Genomic DNA, 17,617 nt, shown 5'->3' with positions numbered 1-17,617 from the left:
TTAGATGATGTCATAATCATTTTGTTGATGTCATAATCATTTGATGATGTCATAATCATTTTGTTGATGTCATAGTCATTTCGTTGATGTCATAATCATTTGATGATATCATAATCATTTGATGTCATAATCATTGGATGATGTCATAATCATTTTGTTGATGTCATAATCATTTGATGATGTCATAATCATTAGATGATGTCATAATCATTGGATGATGACATAATCATTTTGTTGATGTCATAATCATTTGATGTCATAATCATTGGATGATGTCATAATCATTTTGTTGATGTCATAATCATTTGATGATGTCATAATCATTGGATGATGTCATAATCATTTTGTTGATGTCATAATCATTTGATGATGTCATAATCATTAGATGATGTCATAATCATTGGATGATGACATAATCATTTTGTTGATGTCATAATCATTTGATGTCATAATCATTGGATGATGTCATAATCATTTTGTTGATGTCATAATCATTTGATGATGTCATAATCATTTTGTTGATGTCATAATCATTTCGTTGATGTCATAATGATTTGATGATATCATAATCATTTGATGTCATAATCATTGGATGATTTCATAATCATTTTGTTGATGTCATAATCATTTGATGATGTCATAATCATTTGATGTCATAATCATTGGATGATGTCATAATCATTTGATGATGTCATTATCATTTGATGATGTCATAATCATTTGATGTCATAATCATTGGATGATGTCATAATCATTTTGTTGATGTCATAATCATTTGATGTCATAATCATTGGATGATGTCATAATCATTTGATGATGTCATAATCATTTGATGTCATAATCATTGGATGATGTCATAATCATTTTGTTGATGTCATAATCATTTGATGATGTCATAATCATTAGATGATGTCATAATCATTGGATGATGACATAATCATTTTGTTGATGTCATAATCATTTGATGTCATAATCACTGGATGATGTCATAATCATTTTGTTTATGTCATAATCATTTGATGATGTCATAATCATTAGATGATGTCATAATCATTTTGTTGATGTCACAATCATTTCATGATGTTATAATCATTTGATGTCATAATCATTGGATGATGTCATAATCATTTTGTTGATGTCATAATCATTTGATGATGTCATAATCATTAGATAATGTCATAATCATTTTATTGATGTCATAATCATTTGATGATGTCATAATCATTTTGTTGATGTCATAATGATTTGATGATGTCATAATCATTTGATGTCATAATCATTGGATGATGTCATAATCATTTTGTTGATGTCATAATCATTTGATGATGTCATAATCATTTGATGTCATAATCATTGGATGATGTCATAATCATTTTGTTGATGTCATAATCATTTGATGATGTCATAATCATATGATGTAATAATCATTGGATGATGTCATAATCATTTTGTTGATGTCATAATCATTTGATGATGTCATAATCATTAGATGATGTCATAATCATTTTGTTGATGTCATAATCATTTGATGATGTCATAATCATTAGATGATGTCATAATCATTTTGTTGATGTCATAATCATTTGATGATGTCATAATCATTTGATGTCATAATCATTGGATGATGTCGTAATCATTTTGTTGATGTCATAATCATTTGATGATGTCATAATCATTTGATGATGTCATAATCATTTTGATGATGTCATAATCATTTGATGATGTCATAATCATTTTGATGATGTCATAATCATTTGATGATGTCATAATCATTTGATGTCATAATCATTGGATAATGTCATAATCATTTTGTTGATGTCATAATCATTTTATGATGTCATAATCATTTTGTTGATGTCATAATCATTGGATGATGTCATAATCCTTTTGTTGATGTCATAATCATTTGATGATGTCATAATCATTAGATGATGTCATAATCATATTGTTGATGTCATAATCATTTGATGATGTCATAATCATTTTGTTGATGTCATAATCATTTCGTTGATGTCATAATGATTTGATGATATCATAATCATTTGATGTCATAATCATTGGATGATGTCATAATCATTTTGTTGATGTCATAATCATTTGATGATGTCATAATCATTTGATGTCATAATCATTGGATGATGTCATAATCATTTTGTTGATGTCATAATCATTTTATGATGTCATAACCATTTTGTTGATGTCATAATCATTGGATGATGTCTTAATCCTTTTGTTGTTGTCATAATCATTTGATGATGTCATAATCATTTGATGATGTCATAATCATTTTGTTGATGTCATAATCATTTGATGATGTCATAATCATTTTGTTGATGTCATAATCATTTCGTTGATGTCATAATGATTTGATGATATCATAATCATTTGATGTCATAATCATTGGATGATGTCATAATCATTTTGTTGATGTCATAATCATTTGATGATGTCATAATCATTAGATGATGTCATAATCATTGGATGATGACATAATCATTTTGTTGATGTCATAATCATTTGATGTCATAATCATTGGATGATGTCATAATCATTTTGTTGATGTCATAATCATTTGATGATGTCATAATCATTGGATGATGTCATAATCATTTTGTTGATGTCATAATCATTTGATGATGTCATAATCATTAGATGATGTCATAATCATTGGATGATGACATAATCATTTTGTTGATGTCATAATCATTTGATGTCATAATCATTGGATGATGTCATAATCATTTTGTTGATGTCATAATCATTTGATGATGTCATAATCATTTTGTTGATGTCATAATCATTTCGTTGATGTCATAATGATTTGATGATATCATAATCATTTGATGTCATAATCATTGGATGATTTCATAATCATTTTGTTGATGTCATAATCATTTGATGATGTCATAATCATTAGATGATGTCATAATCATTGGATGATGACATAATCATTTTGTTGATGTCATAATCATTTGATGTCATAATCATTGGATGATGTCATAATCATTTTGTTGATGTCATAATCATTTGATGATGTCATAATCATTAGATGATGTCATAATCATTTTGTTGATGTCATAATCATTTCATGATGTCATAATCATTTGATGTCATAATCATTGGATGATGTCATAATCATTTTGTTGATGGCATAATCATTTGATGATGTCATAATCATTAGATAATGTCATAATCATTTTGTTGAAGTCATAATCATTTGATGATGTCATAATCATTTTGTTGATGTCATAATCATTTTGTTGATGTCATAATGATTTGATGATGTCATAATCATTTGATGTCATAATCATTGGATGATGTCATAATCATTTTGTTGATGTCATAATCATTTGATGATGTCATAATCATTTGATGTCATAATCATTGGATGATGTCATAATCATTTTGTTGATGTCATAATCATTTGATGATGTCATAATCATTAGATGATGTCATAATCATTTTGTTGATGTCATAATCATTTTGTTGATGTCATAATCATTTGATGTCATAATCATTTGATGATGTCATAATCATTAGATGATGTCATAATCATTTTGTTGATGTCATAATCATTTGATGATGTCATAATCATTTGATGTCATAATCATTGGATGATGTCATAATCATTTTGTTGATGTCATAATCATTTGATGATGTCATAATCATTTGATGTCATAATCATTGGATGATGTCATAATCATTTTGTTGATGTCATAATCATTTGATATCATAATCATTGGATGATGTCATAATCATTTTGTTGATGTCATAATCATTTGATGATGTCATAATCATTTGATGTCATAATCATTGGATGATGTCATAATCATTTTGTTGATGTCATAATCATTTGATGAGGTCATAATCATTAGATGATGTCATAATCATTGGATGATGACATAATCATTTTGTTGATGTCATAATCATTTGATGTCATAATCATTTTGTTGATGTCATAATCATTTGATGATGTCATAATCATTAGATGATGTCATAATCATTTTGTTGATGTCACAATCATTTCATGATGTCATAATCATTTGATGTCATAATCATTGGATGATGTCATAATCATTTTGTTGATGTCATAATCATTTGATGATGTCATAATCATTAGATAATGTCATAATCATTTTGTTTAAGTCATAATCATTTGATGATGTCATAATCATTTTGTTGATGTCATAATGATTTGATGATGTCATAATCATTTGATGTCATAATCATTGGATGATGTCATAATCATTTTGTTGATGTCATAATCATTTGATGATGTCATAATCATTAGATGATGTCATAATCATTTTGTTGATGTCATAATCATTTTGTTGATGTCATAATCATTTGATGATGTCATAATCATTTGATGTTAAAATCATTGGATGATGTCATAATCATTTTGTTGATGTCATAATCATTTGATGATGTCATAATCATTTGATGTTATAATCATTGGATGATGTCATAATCATTTTGTTGATGTCATAATCATTTGATGATGTCATAATCATTTTGTTGATGTCATAATCATTTGATGATGTCATAATCATTTTGTTGATGTCATATTGATTTGATGATGTCATAATCATTTGATGTCATAATCATTGGATGATGTCATAATCATTTTGTTGATGTCATAATCATTTGATGATGTCATAATCATTTGATGTCATAATCATTGGATGATGTCATAATCATTTTGTTGATGTCATAATCATTTGATGATGTCATAATCATATGATGTAATAATCATTGGATGATGTCATAATCATTTTGTTGATGTCATAATCATTTGATGATGTCATAATCATTAGATGATGTCATAATCATTTTGTTGATGTCATAATCATTTGATGATGTCATAATCATTAGATGATGTCATAATCATTTTGTTGATGTCATAATCATTTGATGATGTCATAATCATTTGATGTCATAATCATTGGATGATGTCGTAATCATTTTGTTGATGTCATAATCATTTGATGGTGTCATTATCATTTGATGATGTCATAATCATTTTGATGATGTCATAATCATTTGATGATGTCATAATCATTTGATGTCATAATCATTGGATAATGTCATAATCATTTGATGATGTCATAATCATTAGATGATGTCATAATCATTTTGTTGATGTCATAATCATTTGATGATGTCATAATCATTTGATGTCATAATCATTGGATGATGTCATAATCATTTTGTTGATGTCATAATCATTTGATGATGTCATAATCATTTGATGTCATAATCATTGGATGATGTCATAATCATTTGATGATGTCATAATCATTAGATGATGTCATAATCATTTTGTTGATGTCATAATCATTTGATGATGTCATAATCATTTTGTTGATGTCATAATCATTTCGTTGATGTCATAATGATTTGATGATATCATAATCATTTGATGTCATAATCATTGGATGATGTCATAATCATTTTGTTGATGTCATAATCATTTGATGATGTCATAATCATTTGATGTCATAATCATTGGATGATGTCGTAATCATTTGATGATGCCATAATGATTTTGTTGATGTCATAATCATTTTATGATGTCATAATCATTTTGTTGATGTCATAATCATTTTGTTGATGTCATAATCATTTGATGATGTCATAATCATTAGATGATGTCATAATCATTTTGTTGATGTCATAATCATTTCATGATGTCATAATCATTAGATGATGTCATAATCATTTTGTTGATGTCATAATCATTTCGTTGATGTCATAATGATTTGATGATATCATAATCATTTGATGTCATAATCATTGGATGATTTCATAATCATTTTGTTGATGTCATAATCATTTGATGATGTCATAATCATTAGATGATGTCATAATCATTGGATGATGACATAATCATTTTGTTGATGTCATAATCATTTGATGTCATAATCATTGGATGATGTCATAATCATTTTGTTGATGTCATAATCATTTGATGATGTCATAATCATTAGATGATGTCATAATCATTTTGTTGATGTCATAATCATTTCATGATGTCATAATCATTTGATGTCATAATCATTGGATGATGTCATAATCATTTTGTTGATGGCATAATCATTTGATGATGTCATAATCATTAGATAATGTCATAATCATTTTGTTGAAGTCATAATCATTTGATGATGTCATAATCATTTTGTTGATGTCATAATCATTTTGTTGATGTCATATTGATTTGATGATGTCATAATCATTTGATGTCATAATCATTGGATGATGTCATAATCATCTTGTTGATGTCATAATCATTTGATGATGTCATAATCATTTGATGTCATAATCATTTGATGATGTCATAATCATTTTGTTGATGTCATAATCATTTGATGATGTCATAATCATTAGATGATGTCATAATCATTTTGTTGATGTCATAATCATTTTGTTGATGTCATAATCATTTGATGATGTCATAATCATTTGATGATGTCATAATCATTAGATGATGTCATAATCATTTTGTTGATGTCATAATCATTTGATGATGTCATAATCATTTGATGTCATAATCATTGGATGATGTCATAATCATTTTGTTGATGTCATAATCATTTGATGATGTCATAATCATTTGATGTCATAATCATTGGATGATGTCATAATCATTTTGTTGATGTCATAATCATTTGATGTCATAATCATTGAATGATGTCATAATCATTTTGTTGATGTCATAATCATTTGATGATGTCATAATCATTTGATGTCATAATCATTGGATGATGTCATAATCATTTTGTTGATGTCATAATCATTTGATGATGTCATAATCATTAGATGATGTCATAATCATTGGATGATGACATAATCATTTTGTTGATGTCATAATCATTTGATGTCATAATCATTGGATGATGTCATAATCATTTTGTTGATGTCATAATCATTTGATGATGTCATAATCATTAGATGATGTCATAATCATTTTGTTGATGTCACAATCATTTCATGATGTCATAATCATTTGATGTCATAATCATTGGATGATGTCATAATCATTTTGTTGATGTCATAATCATTTGATGATGTCATAATCATTAGATAATGTCATAATCATTTTATTGATGTCATAATCATTGATGATGTCATAATCATTTTGTTGATGTCATAATGATTTGATGATGTCATAATCATTTGATGTCATAATCATTGGATGATGTCATAATCATTTTGTTGATGTCATAATCATTTGATGATGTCATAATCATTTGATGTCATAATCATTGGATGATGTCATAATCATTTTGTTGATGTCATAATCATTTGATGATGTCATAATCATTAGATGATGTCATAATCATTTTGTTGATGTCATAATCATTTGATGATGTCATAATCATATGATGTAATAATCATTGGATGATGTCATAATCATTTTGTTGATGTCATAATCATTTGATGATGTCATAATCATTTTGTTGATGTCATAATCATTTCGTTGATGTCATAATGATTTGATGATATCATAATCATTTGATGTCATAATCATTGGATGATGTCATAATCATTTTGTTGATGTCATAATCATTTGATGATGTCATAATCATTTGATGTCATAATCATTGGATGATGTCATAATCATTTTGTTGATGTCATAATCATTTTATGATGTCATAACCATTTTGTTGATGTCATAATCATTGGATGATGTCTTAATCCTTTTGTTGATGTCATAATCATTTGATGATGTCATAATCATTAGATGATGTCATAATCATTTTGTTGATGTCATAATCATTTGATGATGTCATAATCATTTTGTTGATGTCATAGTCATTTCGTTGATGTCATAATGATTTGATGATATCATAATCATTTGATGTCATAATCATTGGATGATGTCATAATCATTTTGTTGATGTCATAATCATTTGATGATGTCATAATCATTAGATGATGTCATAATCATTGGATGATGACATAATCATTTTGTTGATGTCATAATCATTTGATGTCATAATCATTGGATGATGTCATAATCATTTTGTTGATGTCATAATCATTTGATGATGTCATAATCATTGGATGATGTCATAATCATTTTGTTGATGTCATAATCATTTGATGATGTCATAATCATTAGATGATGTCATAATCATTGGATGATGACATAATCATTTTGTTGATGTCATAATCATTTGATGTCATAATCATTGGATGATGTCATAATCATTTTGTTGATGTCATAATCATTTGATGATGTCATAATCATTTTGTTGATGTCATAATCATTTCGTTGATGTCATAATGATTTGATGATATCATAATCATTTGATGTCATAATCATTGGATGATTTCATAATCATTTTGTTGATGTCATAATCATTTGATGATGTCATAATCATTTGATGTCATAATCATTGGATGATGTCATAATCATTTGATGATGTCATTATCATTTGATGATGTCATAATCATTTGATGTCATAATCATTGGATGATGTCATAATCATTTTGTTGATGTCATAATCATTTGATGTCATAATCATTGGATGATGTCATAATCATTTGATGATGTCATAATCATTTGATGTCATAATCATTGGATGATGTCATAATCATTTTGTTGATGTCATAATCATTTGATGATGTCATAATCATTAGATGATGTCATAATCATTGGATGATGACATAATCATTTTGTTGATGTCATAATCATTTGATGTCATAATCATTGGATGATGTCATAATCATTTTGTTTATGTCATAATCATTTGATGATGTCATAATCATTAGATGATGTCATAATCATTTTGTTGATGTCACAATCATTTCATGATGTTATAATCATTTGATGTCATAATCATTGGATGATGTCATAATCATTTTGTTGATGTCATAATCATTTGATGATGTCATAATCATTAGATAATGTCATAATCATTTTATTGATGTCATAATCATTTGATGATGTCATAATCATTTTGTTGATGTCATAATGATTTGATGATGTCATAATCATTTGATGTCATAATCATTGGATGATGTCATAATCATTTTGTTGATGTCATAATCATTTGATGATGTCATAATCATTTGATGTCATAATCATTGGATGATGTCATAACCATTTTGTTGATGTCATAATCATTTGATGATGTCATAATCATTAGATGATGTCATAATCATTTTGTTGATGTCATAATCATTTGATGATGTCATAATCATATGATGTAATAATCATTGGATGATGTCATAATCATTTTGTTGATGTCATAATCATTTGATGATGTCATAATCATTAGATGATGTCATAATCATTTTGTTGATGTCATAATCATTTGATGATGTCATAATCATTAGATGATGTCATAATCATTTTGTTGATGTCATAATCATTTGATGATGTCATAATCATTTGATGTCATAATCATTGGATGATGTCGTAATCATTTTGTTGATGTCATAATCATTTGATGATGTCATAATCATTTGATGATGTCATAATCATTTTGATGATGTCATAATCATTTGATGATGTCATAATCATTTTGATGATGTCATAATCATTTGATGATGTCATAATCATTTGATGTCATAATCATTGGATAATGTCATAATCATTTTGTTGATGTCATAATCATTTTATGATGTCATAATCATTTTGTTGATGTCATAATCATTGGATGACGTCATAATCCTTTTGTTGATGTCATAATCATTTGATGATGTCATAATCATTAGATGATGTCATAATCATATTGTTGATGTCATAATCATTTGATGATGTCATAATCATTTTGTTGATGTCATAATCATTTCGTTGATGTCATAATGATTTGATGATATCATAATCATTTGATGTCATAATCATTGGATGATGTCATAATCATTTTGTTGATGTCATAATCATTTGATGATGTCATAATCATTTGATGTCATAATCATTGGATGATGTCATAATCATTTTGTTGATGTCATAATCATTTTATGATGTCATAACCATTTTGTTGATGTCATAATCATTGGATGATGTCTTAATCCTTTTGTTGTTGTCATAATCATTTGATGATGTCATAATCATTTGATGATGTCATAATCATTTTGTTGATGTCATAATCATTTGATGATGTCATAATCATTTTGTTGATGTCATAATCATTTCGTTGATGTCATAATGATTTGATGATATCATAATCATTTGATGTCATAATCATTGGATGATTTCATAATCATTTTGTTGATGTCATAATCATTTGATGATGTCATAATCATTAGATGATGTCATAATCATTGGATGATGACATAATCATTTTGTTGATGTCATAATCATTTGATGTCATAATCATTGGATGATGTCATAATCATTTTGTTGATGTCATAATCATTTGATGATGTCATAATCATTAGATGATGTCATAATCATTTTGTTGATGTCATAATCATTTCATGATGTCATAATCATTTGATGTCATAATCATTGGATGATGTCATAATCATTTTGTTGATGGCATAATCATTTGATGATGTCATAATCATTAGATAATGTCATAATCATTTTGTTGAAGTCATAATCATTTGATGATGTCATAATCATTTTGTTGATGTCATAATCATTTTGTTGATGTCATAATGATTTGATGATGTCATAATCATTTGATGTCATAATCATTGGATGATGTCATAATCATTTTGTTGATGTCATAATCATTTGATGATGTCATAATCATTTGATGTCATAATCATTGGATGATGTCATAATCATTTTGTTGATGTCATAATCATTTGATGATGTCATAATCATTAGATGATGTCATAATCATTTTGTTGATGTCATAATCATTTTGTTGATGTCATAATCATTTGATGATGTCATAATCATTAGATGATGTCATAATCATTTTGTTGATGTCATAATCATTTGATGATGTCATAATCATTTGATGTCATAATCATTGGATGATGTCATAATCATTTTGTTGATGTCATAATCATTTGATGATGTCATAATCATTTGATGTCATAATCATTGGATGATGTCATAATCATTTTGTTGATGTCATAATCATTTGATATCATAATCATTGGATGATGTCATAATCATTTTGTTGATGTCATAATCATTTGATGATGTCATAATCATTTGATGTCATAATCATTGGATGATGTCATAATCATTTTGTTGATGTCATAATCATTTGATGAGGTCATAATCATTAGATGATGTCATAATCATTGGATGATGACATAATCATTTTGTTGATGTCATAATCATTTGATGTCATAATCATTTTGTTGATGTCATAATCATTTGATGATGTCATAATCATTAGATGATGTCATAATCATTTTGTTGATGTCACAATCATTTCATGATGTCATAATCATTTGATGTCATAATCATTGGATGATGTCATAATCATTTTGTTGATGTCATAATCATTTGATGATGTCATAATCATTAGATAATGTCATAATCATTTTGTTTAAGTCATAATCATTTGATGATATCATAATCATTTTGTTGATGTCATAATGATTTGATGATGTCATAATAATTTGATGTCATAATCATTGGATGATGTCATAATCATTTTGTTGATGTCATAATCATTTGATGATGTCATAATCATTAGATGATGTCATAATCATTTTGTTGATGTCATAATCATTTTGTTGATGTCATAATCATTTGATGATGTCATAATCATTTGATGTTAAAATCATTGGATGATGTCATAATCATTTTGTTGATGTCATAATCATTTGATGATGTCATAATCATTTGATGTTATAATCATTGGATGATGTCATAATCATTTTGTTGATGTCATAATCATTTGATGATGTCATAATCATTTTGTTGATGTCATAATCATTTGATGATGTCATAATCATTTGATGTTATAATCATTGGATGATGTCATAATCATTTTGTTGATGTTATAATCATTTGATGATGTCATAATCATTTGATGTTATAATCATTGGATGATGTCATAATCATTTTGTTGATGTCATAATCATTTGATGATGTCATAATCATTAGATGATGTCATAATCATTTTGTTGATGTCATAATCATTTGATGATGTCATAATCATTTGATGTTATAATCATTGGATGATGTCATAATCATTTTGTTGATGTCATAATCATTTGTTGATGTCATAATCATTTTGTTGATGTCATAATCATTTGATGATGTCATAATCATTTGATGTTATAATCATTGGATGATGTCATAATCATTTTGTTGATGTCATAATCATTTGATGATGTCATAATCATTTGATGTTATAATCATTGGATGATGTCATAATCATTTTGTTGATGTCATAATCATTTGATGATGTCATAATCATTAGATGATGTCATAATCATTTTGTTGATGTCATAATCATTTGATGATGTCATAATCATTTGATGTCATAATCATTGGATGATGTCATAATCATTTTGTTGATGTCATAATCATTCGATGATGTCATAAACATTAGATGATGTCATAATCATTTTGTTGATGTCATAATGATTTGATGATGTCATAATCATTTGATGTCATAATCATTGGATGATGTCATAATCATTTTGTTGATGTCATAATCATTTGATGATGTCATAATCATTTGATGTCATAATCATTGGATGATGTCATAATCATTTTGTTGATGTCATAATCATTTGATGATGTCATAATCATTAGATGATGTCATAATCATTTTGTTGATGTCATAATCATTAGATGATGTCATAATCATTTTGTTGATGTCATAATCATTTTGTTGATGTCATAATCATTTGATGATGTCATAATCATTAGATGATGTCATAATCATTTTGTTGATGTCATAATCATTTGATGATGTCATAATCATTTGATGTCATAATCATTGGATGATGTCATAATCATTTTGTTGATGTCATAATCATTTGATGATGTCATAATCATTTGATGTCATAATCATTGGATGATGTCATAATCTTTTTTTTGATGTCATAATCATTTGATGTCATAATCATTGGATGATGTCATAATCATTGGATGATGACATAATCATTTTGTTGATGTCATAATCATTTGATGTCATAATCATTGGATGATGTCATAATCATTTTGTTGATGTCATAATCATTTGATGATGTCATAATCATTAGATGATGTCATAATCATTTGATGATGTCATAATCATTAGATAATGTCATAATCATTTTGTTGATGTCACAATCATTTCATGATGTCATAATCATTTGATGTCATAATCATTGGATGATGTCATAATCATTTTGTTGATGTCATAATCATTTGATGATGTCATAATCATTAGATAATGTCATAATCATTTTGTTGATGTCATAATCATTTGATGATGTCATAATCATTTTGTTGATGTCATAATGATTTGATGATGTCATAATCATTTGATGTCATAATCATTGGATGATGTCATAATCATTTTGTTGATGTCATAATCATTTGATTATGTCATAATCATTTGATGTCATAATCATTGGATGATGTCATAATCATTTTGTTGATGTCATAATCATTTGATGATGTCATAATCATTAGATGATGTCATAATCATTTTGTTGATGTCATAATCATTTGATGATGTCATAATCATATGATGTAATAATCACTGGATGATGTCATAATCATTTTGTTGATGTCATAATCATTTGATGATGTCATAATCATTAGATGATGTCATAATCATTTTGTTGATGTCATAATCATTTGATGATGTCATAATCATTAGATGATGTCATAATCATTTTGTTGATGTCATAATCATTTGATGATGTCATAATCATTTGATGTCATAATCATTGGATGATTTCGTAATCATTTTGTTGATGTCATAATCATTTGATGATGTCATAATCATTTGATGATGTCATAATCATTTTGATGATGTCATAATCATTTGATGATGTCATAATCATTAGATGATGTCATAATCATTTTGTTGATGTCATAATCATTTGATGATGTCATAATCATTTGATGTCATAATCATTGGATGATTTCGTAATCATTTTGTTGATGTCATAATCATTTTGTTGATGTCATAATCATTTGATGATGTCATAATCATTTTGATGATGTCATAATCATTTGATGATGTCATAATCATTAGATGATGTCATAATCATTTTGTTGATGTCATAATCATTTGATGATGTCATAATCATATGATGTAATAATCACTGGATGATGTCATAATCATTTTGTTGATGTCATAATCATTTGATGATGTCATAATCATTAGATGATGTCATAATCATTTTGTTGATGTCATAATCATTTGATGATGTCATAATCATTAGATGATGTCATAATCATTTTGTTGATGTCATAATCATTTGATGATGTCATAATCATTTGATGTCATAATCATTGGATGATTTTGTAATCATTTTGTTGATGTCATAATCATTTGATGATGTCATAATCATTTGATGATGTCATAATCATTTTGATGATGTCATAATCATTTGATGATGTCATAATCATTTGATGTCATAATCATTGGATAATGTCATAATCATTTTGTTGATGTCATAATCATTTTATGATGTCATAATCATTTTGTTGATGTCATAATCATTGGATGATGTCATAATCCTTTTGTTGATGTCATAATCATTTGATGATGTCATAATCATTAGATGATGTCATAATCATATTGTTGATGTCATAATCATTTGATGATGTCATAATCATTTTGTTGATGTCATAATCATTTTGTTGATGTCATAATGATTTGATGATATCATAATCATTTGATGTCATAATCATTGGATGATGTCATAATCATTTTGTTGATGTCATAATCATTTGATGATGTCATAATCATTTGATGTCATAATCATTGGATGATGTCATAATCATTTTGTTGATGTCATAATCATTTTATGATGTCATAATCATTTTGTTGATGTCATAATCATTGGATGATGTCATAATCCTTTTGTTGATGTCATAATCATTTGATGATGTCATAATCATTAGATGATGCCATAATCATTTTGTTGATGTCATAATCATTTGATGATGTCATAATCATTTTGTTGATGTCATAATCATTTCGTTGATGTCATAATGATTTGATGATATCATAATCATTTGATGTCATAATCATTGGATGATGTCATAATCATTTTGTTGATGTCATAATCATTTGATGATGTCATAATCATTTGATGATGTCATAATCATTGGATGATGTCATAATCATTTTGTTGATGTCATAATCATTTGATGATGTCATAATCATTAGATGATGTCATAATCATTGGATGATGACATAATCATTTTGTTGATGTCATAATCATTTGATGTCATAATCATTGGATGATGTCATAATCATTTTGTTGATGTCATAATCATTTGATGATGTCATAATCATTTTGTTGATGTCATAATCATTTCGTTGATGTCATAATGATTTGATGATATCATAATCATTTGATGTCATAATCATTGGATGATTTCATAATCATTTTGTTGATGTCATAATCATTTGATGATGTCATAATCATTAGATGATGTCATAATCATTGGATGATGACATAATCATTTTGTTGATGTCATAATCATTTGATGTCATAATCATTGGATGATGTTATAATCATTTTGTTGATGTCATAATCATTAGATGATGTCATAATCATTAGATGATGTCATAATCATTTTGTTGATGTCATAATCATTTCATGATGTCATAATCATTTGATGTCATAATCATTGGATGATGTCATAATCATTTTGTTGATGGCATAATCATTTGATGATGTCATAATCATTAGATAATGTCATAATCATTTTGTTGAAGTCATAATCATTTGATGATGTCATAATCATTTTGTTGATGTCATAATCATTTTGTTGATGTCATAATGATTTGATGATGTCATAATCATTTGATGTCATAATCATTGGATGATGTCATAATCATTTTGTTGATGTCATAATCATTTGATGATGTCATAATCATTTGATGTCATAATCATTGGATGATGTCATAATCATTTTGTTGATGTCATAATCATTTGATGATGTCATAATCATTAGATGATGTCATAATCATTTTGTTGATGTCATAATCATTTTGTTGATGTCATAATCATTTGATGTCATAATCATTGGATGATGTCATAATCATTTTGTTGATGTCATAATCATTTGATTATGTCATAATCATTAGATGATGTCATAATCATTTTGTTGATGTCACAATCATTTCATGATGTCATAATCATTTGATGTCATAATCATTGGATGATGTCATAATCATTTTGTTGATGTCATAATCATTTGATGTCATAATCATTGGATGATGTCATAATCATTTTGTTGATGTCATAATCCTTTGATGATGTCATAATCATTTGATGTCATAATCATTGGATGATGTCATAATCATTTTGTTGATGTCATAATCATTTGATGATGTCATAATCATTAGATGATGTCATAATCATTGGATGATGACATAATCATTTTGTTGATGTCATAATCATTTGATGTCATAATCATTGGATGATGTCATAATCATTTTGTTGATGTCATAATCATTTGATTATGTCATAATCATTAGATGATGTCATAATCATTTTGTTGATGTCACAATCATTTCATGATGTCATAATCATTTGATGTTCAAAAATTAACCCACACTAGGGTAACCCCTACGAGTCCCTATTGGTTACCTATGCTGTACCCTGCCTGGCTGCGGAGGTTGGCACCCTAAGGGGGGGACGTTGTGGCGCCCCCGCTCACGATGGCTATCCCTGGGGGCCCTGACAAACCCTACAGCCACTAGTGGTCCTTTCTACCCAATATAATGGAACCCCTCGTTCTAGACAGAGATCAGACCTGCTCTATAGAGGACCCTGTGTCCCAAGAAAAGAGGTTAAAAACAAAATAGAACACACATGGCATAGAGTGGCATATTGTAGTCCCACAAAAAGATACAGACAAACTTCAAGGCAGCCCAGTGGGGTATCTCAGTTCAGATCATGCCTAATTCTTATATACAAAATAAGTAGAGGCATCTGTTACTTAGTTGAAAGCCATAGCTCAAAAATCGATGTAGAAATAGCTGAAAGATGCCATCAATAGTCTCCCACTAATGAAAATATATGGGAAACGCAGAGCTGCAACAGCGGTACTTATCTGCGTTTTTCGCCACCTGCCATCAATTTATGAATGCCTCAATTTTTGAACACCTATTTTTCATCATTTTTCAATTACTGTCACATTTTTCTGGTGTGTACCACATCTGTGGTTTTTAAACAATAAAGTATTGTTTTAGGGATTTATATATGAGTTTGATTTGAGAACCCTTAAGGATTATAATTTTCAGATTGTGCATAATCATTTGATGTCATAATCATTGGATGATGTCATAATCATTTTGTTGATGTCATAATCATTTGATGATGTCATAATCATTAGATAATGTCATAATCATTTTGTTTAAGTCATAATCATTTGATGATGTCATAATCATTTTGTTGATGTCATAATGATTTGATGATGTCATAATCATTTGATGTCATAATCATTGGATGATGTCAGAATCATTTTGTTGATGTCATAATCATTTGATGATGTCATAATCAT

Source organism: Dendrobates tinctorius, unplaced genomic scaffold (assembly GCF_039654945.1).
Source record: "Dendrobates tinctorius isolate UK_male_01 unplaced genomic scaffold, ASM3965494v1 ptg000019l, whole genome shotgun sequence".
Taxonomy (NCBI): Eukaryota; Metazoa; Chordata; class Amphibia; order Anura; family Dendrobatidae; genus Dendrobates; species Dendrobates tinctorius.
This window is presented reverse-complemented; position numbering follows the sequence as displayed.